Genomic DNA, 10,259 nt, shown 5'->3' with positions numbered 1-10,259 from the left:
CCTTGTATTTGCACTGTACATATTTATATTTGTACTCTTCCCAAACTGAGCCTAAATTTTATCGGTGACCTATTTGAGAACAATTTCAATAGTAACATCTCTAATATATCACGTGGCCATGAATTTGACTATATCAAAGCACAGGTAATTCATTAGTAGGTGACAAATAACTGTTATGGTTCTAAAAGCTACTTACATAGGTATTTGAAGGAATTTTAATCAAGTCAACATTTATAAGAACTGGATAGATCAATACCATTTTGGATGCACTGAACATGTTCACCATGCCTATCACAAAAAAAAAAAAAAAGAGTTTGTTAGGTTATTGAGGAAATTGTCACCAAGAGCTTTATACAAATGCAATTGTGAAACACCACATTATTGGCACCTTATTGCATTACTCTCTTATTTATCCCAAGCCCATTTAAACTTGTGTCCTCTCAATTTTGCCAACCCGTCCTGTCTCTTCCAAACCGATTATAATACCATATGTTATAATATGTAACATATGTGAGACTTTAAGTCTTATAAGGAAACTCTATCAAATGTTCATCAAAAACTGAAAAAAAATGAACCAAACCAAGGAAATCAAACTGAAAAGTCTTTTGGTTTCGATTAACCTAAAAATTCAATTGTTAACTGAACGGACAAGTACATATATATTTTTAGTATGTTATATATTTATATATTCATCTATAATATATATTATAATATTATAAAAAATCAAAGAAGCGAATCGATGAAAAACTGAATCAATCAATTAGTTAACCAATTAGTTTGGTTCTCAATATTGCAAAACCGGAGGAATTGGTTGGGTACCAACAATTTGCCCATGGTTTGGTCAACCAAACTATGAGCACCCCTATCAAATTCTAAAGCACTTGTCTTTTTTTTTTTCTGCTTTAATTTTGACATCATATGGTGTTAGGGGCTGGGGGATGAAGTTTGCCTATGCTTGTCCTCCATATCCTAAGGTCATAACCCCCAACCCTATTCCTCGTGAGAGTTGAATTTGATCCAAAGCACTTAAGAGTTAAGACTCATTTCAAATTGGATTTGAATTTGAATTTTGACAAATAAGCACCATTTGAATTATTAATTATAGTAATAAAATTTAAAAAATAATTATAAATATTTAAAAATCATTAATAATGCTTGGATTGGACTTGAATTTACCCTAACCAATTGACTCTTAATCTAAATTTAGACAAATAGATACCATTTGAAATCCCAAATCCTAATAATATTAATTTAAAGTCCATTTGAATTTAGAAATAATTACATCAATAAATTTTTAAAATTAATTGATAAAAAATAAAACTCAGAGACAATTATTTCATCTAGAAATATTGCTTGGAGTGGACTTAAACTTGCCCAAGCCAATTGAATCTTAATTTGAATTTAGACAAATAGATACCATTTGTATTTTGCAATCTTAAATCCTAATTATATTAATTTAAAATCCATTAAATATAATTTTAATTATGTCAGTAAAATTTTAAAACTAACTAATAAAAATTTAAATTTCATAAAAAAGTAACTCACTTAGAAGTATTGCTTGGATTGGACTTGAACCTAACCAGATGCCCCAAACTTGCAAATTAACCAATTAATAATGTCATAGGCCATAGGGCTCCTCCTAGGTTCTACTTAATTAATTTCTATAAACATATTATATATTATAAATTGTTTTATACTATATATTATATTAGGTTATATTATATTTTTATTTTTCATTTAATATTGATTTATAAAAAATGATTATTGTTAATTTAATATGAACAATAATTATTGATACTTTTCTATTAAATAACAAAATAAAAATAGATTTATAAATAATTATTGAAAGCATATTTATAAAAAACAATAAACAATTACTGAAAATAAAAAATATTAATTATAGTATATATAAATATATAATGAATATACACTATTATTGTAAAATTATTACTAATAAATATAATTTTTGTTGATAGTTATTTTCTATAATTATAATTGTACTATTATTACAATAAATTATTATTAATATGAATATTATGAATTCTATTATAATTATTTTTCTACTTTTAAGATTTGTTTTTTAAAATTTATTACATAATTTCGTTATTTTAACTATTTAAAATTTTTTTATGTTAAATATTTTTTTATTTGAATATTTAAATAATATGTAAAATATTTAAAATTTTTCATTATTTGAATTTTATTTATTTTAATGTTATTACATGATATTAAATATTTTTTTTATATTACTTAGCTATTTTAATGTTTTTCTATTTTAGATTTTAGTTATTGAAATATTTAAATAATGTTTTATTTTTGAATAACATTTAAATTGAATAATTCGTAAAATTATAATTTATATTGCTACTACATAATTTCATGATGAATTTTGTAAAAATATTGAATTATTAATAATATGAATATTATTAATTCTATTAATTGTTTTTTTTTTTGTGTTTTGAATAGATATTTTAAATTTAGTATATAATTTCATTATAAGGTTTAAATAGTTCTGATTTTTTTTAATTGAAACTTTCTTTAGATAGATGTAGATAAAAAGTGGGGGAAAGGATAAATAGGAATTACAGATAGTTTAGGAGAGAATCTCTCTACTAAATTAGAGATAATTTAAGAGATACATAGGAGTTAGAGATAATTTAAGAGATAAATAGGAATTAGAGACAATTTAGGAGGAAGTGGGGGAAAGTGGTGCCACTTGGCTAAACATTAGAAAAGCAAATCCCTCTTTCTTTATGGTTGTTAGAAATAGTTAAGCATATGTGATTTCCTTATTGGTTTAATGGGCAATTATGTGGAATTAAAAAATAAAAAATTCAAAAAACAGAAAATTACGAAGGGGGTTTGAAGCAAGAAGAGGTATGGTGAAGTCAAAACCAAAACCTGTCCCAAACCCTATAGGGTTTTAATCTAAAATCTCAAACCCGTCCCAAGCCCTATAAGGGTTTTATAAACGAGTCCTGTTAGGGTCGGGATGGATCGGATACCAAAAAATTTTCATGAAATTACCATCTCTAAGAGAGAGAGAGAGAGAGAGAGAGGAAACAACTAGAATGGATAACTCCATTGTTGATTCACATTTGTACATGGTTCTTTTCAGTGTAAATACGGACAGATGTAAAACTCCACACTTGGTTTGTATTTTTGTGTATTTGTTTTCAGTGTAAGGTTTCCCATTGGTTCACTTTTCCATTGATAATCAATGTAGATGTACATTGATGTATTATTTACATCAATTATCACATAAAAAAAGCTCTAACGGTCCACTAAAATTTTAAACCCACCGATTGAGTTTTACATTGATGAATTTTCAACTGAAAACAAACACAACTTTATGGGTCTATGAAACATTATCTATTCCTTTTCAGCCTATAAAAGTATGGTCAAGTCAAGGTGGTTACTTGGCATCCCTTTCTTTGAGGAGGCAGCTGGAACCAGTGGAAAGCAAGCTCTCAGCTCTCTACGTTGTGTATGCTTAGTGGTCCTTGTGTGCATCCTTGCTACCCAAACTAGAACAAAATTACGAGACTTAAATTGAAGAAGTAAATTGTTGATTCATATTTCTGAGTTTATAGAGGTTTATATATAGATGTAAAGAATTCAAAAGTTCAAAATCAAATGTACAGATAACTGATAAGTACAATAAGATAATAGTTATCGAGTGTAGTTAAGTATACAAATAACTATTGATTAGTGTTATCCAACTGATGACGTGGATGGAATGCGGTTATCTCTAGTATCCCCCCTCAAGCTGGACAAGGGTGGACCAATGGTCAGCTTGTCCTTGAGATGAGTAAACCGGGTAGAGGGAAGTGGTTTAGTGAGTAAGTCAACAAGTTGGTCATTGTTGGGAACATAGTGTATAGAGAGGAGCTTCTTAGAAACCATGTCTCTAACAAAATGAACATCAAGTTCAATGTGTTTGGTGCGATCATGATGGATAGGATTGTACGCTAAGGACTTGGCACTCATGTTATCATACCAAACAGTGGCGGGGGAATATGGAATAGCCACTTTGAGAACATTTATCAATCGAGCAGCTCACCCAATCCACATCAGCAAAACTAGTGATATTGAGGAATTTGGAGAGGTGAAGAGACAATCCATGTGAGATAGTACCTTTCAGGTAACGAAGGATTTGCTTGATAGCCACCTAGTGAACAATGGTGAGAGCTTTGAGAAATTGGTAGACTTTGTTTATGGAGAAACAAATGTTTGGCCGAGTTAATGTCACATATTGGAGCACACCAACAATGCAACTGTAGAATGATGGATCAGGGAGAGGATCACTCTGTGAGGAGTGAAGTCTTGTGTTGGCGGGAATTGGGGTAGGAACGGGTTTGGCTTCATGCATCTGAGCGCAAACTACAAGATCTGCAATATATTTGTGTTGTGACAAATGGAAGCCAGAGGAAGAGCGAGTTAGTTCAACGCCTAAGAAATAATGTGCTAGCCCAAGATCTCGCAAGACAAATTGAGATGCTAAGTCGGCTATAAGAGAGGAAATAGAAGTGGAGCTGGATCCCGTAACTAGAATGTCATCGATGTAAATAAGGAGGAATAAAGTTTCATCCTGAGTGCGTCAAAGAAAAAGAGAGGAATAAGCCCGTGATTCAATAAACCCCAAGGCAAGAAGGTAATCATGTAATCTAGTGAACCATGCCCGTGGGGCTTGCTTAAGTCCATATAAGCTATGATTTAGCCGACAAACAAAGGAAGCATAACGGGGACCAACAAACCCAATTGGTTGCTTCATATACACTTAATCAGTCAAGATATTGTGTAAAAAGGGGTTACTGATATCTAGTTGATGAACACTTCTGTTATAAGAGAGTGCAAGAGAGAGCACGGTGCGGATGTTTCGTCATAGTCCACACCCGCCTCTTGATTTTATATACCCAACGATTGCCAATAATGTTCTTGTTGGGAGGGGGAGTCACCAACGACCAAGTGTTATTGGATAGCAAAGCTTTATACTCGTTCGCCATGGCTAGAACCCACTGAGGGTCTTTTTGGGCCTTAAAATAACAACTTGGCTCTATCTCAATGAGTGCTAGTGTGAAATGCATAGCATGAATTTGGTTTAAAAATCCCACGCTTGGACCAAGTCTCCATAGGATGAGTGGAGAGCATAGGAGGAGCATTCTTAAGAGAGGGAACAACCGTTGTAGTTGGAGGTGCTTCAGGCGATTCAGCGAGAGGTGTAATCTTAGAGGAGGATGGAGCTGCAATCGGCACCAGAGGAGTGCTACTAAAAGTGGGTTGAAGTGGTGGGGGCTCAAGTATTGAGGGCGTAATGAGTGGAGAGGATGGTTCCTTTGTAGAAGCAGTAGTAGATGGAAAGTGCCCTTCATTGAAGATAACATTACGAGAGATATATAATCGGCCCGTTGGTAAGTGAAGGCACTTATAGCCTTTATGATGAAGGCTATAGCCTATAAAAACACATTCACCAGAATGATATTCCAGTTTAGAACGTCTGTATGGTCTCCAATATGGATAACATGAGCAGCCAAAGATCCTGAGTAAAGTGTAATAAAGAGGTGTGCCAAATAATTGTAACCAAGGAGAAGCCATGGAAAGAGTTGGAGTAGGTAGTCTCTTTATGAGGAAGACAACAACTTCAAATGCATCATACCACCTGTTTTGAGGGACATACGTTGTAGCCATGAAAGTTAAACTTGTTTCCACTATGATACGGTGTCGACATTCAACAACACCATTTTGTTGGTGTGTATGAGGACATGAACGTCGGTGGAAGATCCCCATAGAATGAAAAGCATCGGTAAGAGGCTTATATTCCATGCCTTCGTCAATTTGAATAACTTTGATTTTGCAATTCAATAAGTTTTCAACATGATTTTTGAATGATAGAAATAAGGATGGTGCTTGAGATTTTGTAGTCATAGGAAAGACCTAGATAAATTTACTAAAAGCATCCACAAAAGATAAATAATATTTGAATCCTTCAATTGAAGTGGTAGGGGCAGGACCCCAAACATTAGAAAATATTAATTATAATGGCTTTGTAACAACTGAATTACTAGAACAGAAAGGAAGAGAATGTGCTTTCCCTCTAGGATAGGCCGTACAGAAGGAAAAGGATTTATCAGAAACAAGTAAGTCATATTTTGAAATAATATAGGGGTAATTCTATGATTGGGATGACCCAATCGCAAATGCCAAACATCCTTGGAGGTGCGTTATCCAATCAAGGCCGCAGAATTGTTGGAAACAGATTGCACTTTGTATAAATCATCTTTAATTGGCCATTTGAAAAGAATCTTCCCCGTCATCCGATCCTTTACAAGAAAACCAGAGGCATCAAACACAAACGCTGCATCATTATCCTTGCAGAATTGGCTTATGGACAAGAGATTTTTAGTGATCCAAGGTCCTCCTTGCATTCAACCTCTGCCCAATCACTTCTGAAATATCTCAGCAAAATTGAAGGATTTTTTCTTTCATTTTTGTATTTTTTACAAAGTTAAAACATATATTTCTTTTATTTATATTTTTCATATTATTTTATTTAATTAATAATTGTCTAAAAGATCAACTTTCATTGATAAATCATAAAAATTTATCTCTTAAGTGAAGGAACCTTGGAGCAAGGTCCAAAGTATCGACACGTATCGGCCCGTATTGGCTAATATGTATCATTTCGAGAGATCCCCGATACGCCTACAGAGGGGGTATCAGGATTCTAACCTGTTCAGGGGGTGGCGGAGCCTTAAACCGGCCCCCTGAACCGATTTTGAAAAAAAATAAATAAAAATAAAAAAAAAGTATGGATATCACCCGACACGCCCCTACCGATCTATCAGTGCAAATAGTTTCCACACCTATCCCTAATGCAAGTCTAGGACGGACTAAGGCGTAGGAAGTGAGAGGAACTGTGCGAGTTAGACTACTCATTAATTATCTTATTTATTACAGAGTGTAAGTAATTGGACAAATTTGTGCATCGGTGCTGCTTTAAATGCTGCTTTGAGTTTTGTGGTCTTCTCTCTCTCTCTCCAATGACTTCAACAATCGAAACACTACTCGTCATGTACAAAAAACAGCCCACCTGCTTCTATCATTGAATAAATAAAGAAGATTTCATTTTCATCACCAAACCCTTATTTGTCTACTTGCTTTCCAACTTTCAATGAGCAAAAGATTAAAAGACAAGAGGAAGACTGCATTTTCAGCCTCCCATTTTCTCCTCCCTCTCATTAAACAATTCACCAAACTAGACCGTAAATATTGACTTAGTGCAGTCTGATTGGCGTATTATCCTTTTAATACGGATAAAGGGCAGCTGGGAGCTAAGGATCCTTGATATATAATGCAAGAGAAACTACAATAATACTTCAGTATTTTCAACAATGAACATCATTACAATCTATATTTGTTGGGTATTCTTTTATTATGATAAAACTTGCGATTAGGCAGATAACCACTTGACCCTTTATGATTCTGTTTGCTTTTTGGTAAGTTATTTATGTATTTTATTCGGGTAAATGTAGTTAACTGGGTAAGTTTTTTCTGTGAAATATTTACTCGGATAAGTGCATTTACCCATGTTCTTTGATTTTTCATGTAAATAAGGCAATGACCATTTTAACCATAAAAATCAATTATTAAAAGGGGTACTCTTGTCTCATTCAAGTGTTGGCAACTTTCCCCTAAGTGAGAAAGCTATTTACCCACCTAGGAGTTACCTATCTCCTAGGTGATAGATAAACTTTCCCACCCCCACCTAAGTGATATCCAGAAAAATAAATTTTCTATGATTCCCACATAAACCTGAAATATGAATGTGGGATTCTTGGTCAATGGGAACTAAAATCCCTTTGACCAACTTTTCCCTCTCTCAAATGCCCCCTAAAAGAATTAACATACATAAGATAATCTACATCATCTAATAGTCTCACTGACAAGGAAAAGAACTTACTAAACATGACTCATAATACCACTAGTGAGATGATGCTCTAAAACACTCCAAATGGAGGGTGCAAGACTGCAAGTGCATATAACACTACTGTCATGTACCAACTTTGATATCGGAGGCTAATGCCTTATAGGTTTCTCAATATAATCCCTTAGTCCATAGGTTAAAAAAGAACATGAATGGGTTGGATGATCACACCCATCTATGTCTATGATGATCACAAACATAAAATGAGAAAAGAAAAAAAAAGGAAAGGTCCCACATTAAAAGAACATGAATGAATAGGCCTTATGAAATATAAATATAAATAAGTATATAGGAAAGCAGTTTGGTAAGAGTATAAATATAAAATACAAAGTATAAATATAACCATAAATATGTATAATATAAATGTATACAAGATAATACAAAATACAAAATTTTGCATTTTACATATTTACATTTGTAATCTTTCCGAACTGAGCCTAGAAAAAGAAGAATAGATTTTTCCATGGTTACTGGACCGGATGGTTGAATATTAGAAAATCGGAAACCGATTAGGTGACCGATTTCATTTTCCTTAAAATTGGAATTTTGCAAAAAAATGTTGATTTGGTAAGCAAATCTCTAACCTGAGCAACTGACCGGTTCCTGACTCGGGAACCGGACCCTGATCGATTTGTTGTCCGAATCGGTTTTAAAATCCTTGGATTTGTCAATTGCAAATTGCCCATGTTGGGGAAGATGGGGTCATTGTAACTTTGGAGGAGAAGCTCTGAGGCATGTCTGAAGACACTGTCTTTAGAACGTTATTTGCCCCCACTCAGTTTTATTGAGTTTGCTGTTGGGTTACAGGCAAATTCATTCCCAGGATACAACAGAGCCTTGGGCGAGAATCTGCAACCAGCAAAGTTGAAGAGTCTCCAAAGAAACCTTCTGTGAGACTGTAGCAGACCAGACTGAGAGAGAGAGAGAGAGTGAATTTCAAAATTGTGTGATTTGGAGTCTGATTCATGCTCCTTAAATAATTTGTGAAGAGGTATGAAGAAAAGGTAGGTGTTGGTTTAGAGAAGGCACCTTGAGCAGTCACAATTTCAAACATTGTGACTGTTTAAAAAGTAGTTAACAGTTGGTGACTGTTAACTTTGAATTGTGCCTCTTGATCACACCCAATCGAATCGTGACCGTTGATCTCATCAACGGTGATCAACGGTCATCAATGCACCAAAACCAGGGCCGTCCATCGCGAGCCACGCGGGTGCGAGCAAAGTGCGCCTCTAAAGCGCCTCATTGCGCCGCACACACGCGTGCGCACGCATGCGCGCGCATTGGGCGGTATCGAATCCCCATACTCTCCTTTACTAATTCTAAGGAGTGTAAATCAGCTCCTATTGAAATACTGAAAACAAAACTTATAATTTTCCAATGTGGGACAAGTTCAAAATTGGGTTTTTGTAAGAGAAAAACTGATTTTTCAATCAAGTGTACAAGAGCAATTTCTCATGTAATTGACCAATCAAACCCTTTGGATTTAATAACAATCCCCCACATTGATTGATCAATTACATAGTTCTCTCTCAATCCAAACTACTATGACACAGTTATGTATACAAAAGGTGTTTATCAACTTAAACATCTTGTTAGTATAGTTATCTCAGAGCCTTGTCAAAGTTATTGGTGGTAAGATCTTAAACCAATTACTCTCAAGACAGACCGAAGACACCTATACACACAAAAATGTCCAGTCTCTGCAAAAGTTTCAAGTTTTGCTCAGCACTATTATGGCCGTGTGCTTCTTTCCTGGTTTTATGAACAATCCCGAGAGCAAATCCAAACCCTCATGAGAAGCGGCACCACTTCTATGTTCACATAGGTGAAGTTCCACTATGTGCTCCGTTATTTGACACATTTCAGAACTTCATTAAGAGTTTATCTCAACCTCTCATCATAACGGACAACACTGTTTATGTTGTGATGGGAAATTTCTCAATGTCAGTGCTAACAGTCACATTGCTGTAACTTGCTGTTACCCATTAGATCCAATACTGATGGTTTTTCAGTTTAGGTTGGGTTACCATTACAGGTGACTAAGTAAAGGGTTTTAATCCCATGTTTTTTGTTGTCATTCTTACCAATTCTCTGGCTAAGCCCTTGGTAAGAGGATCAGCCAAGTTTTTACTTGACCTCACATAGGTTATAGTGATGACACCATCTTGAATCAATTGCCTAACAAATTCATGTCTCAGACTTATATGTCTGGACTTACCATTGTAGGTACCACTGTAGGCCCTTGACAGAGTTGCCTCACTGTCACAGTAAATGG

This window comes from Nelumbo nucifera, chromosome 4, assembly GCF_055504915.1.
Source record: "Nelumbo nucifera cultivar China Antique chromosome 4, China Antique-T2T, whole genome shotgun sequence".
NCBI lineage: Eukaryota > Viridiplantae > Streptophyta > Magnoliopsida > Proteales > Nelumbonaceae > Nelumbo > Nelumbo nucifera.
The sequence above is the reverse complement of the archived record's forward strand: the minus strand, read 5'-3'. Positions refer to the sequence as shown.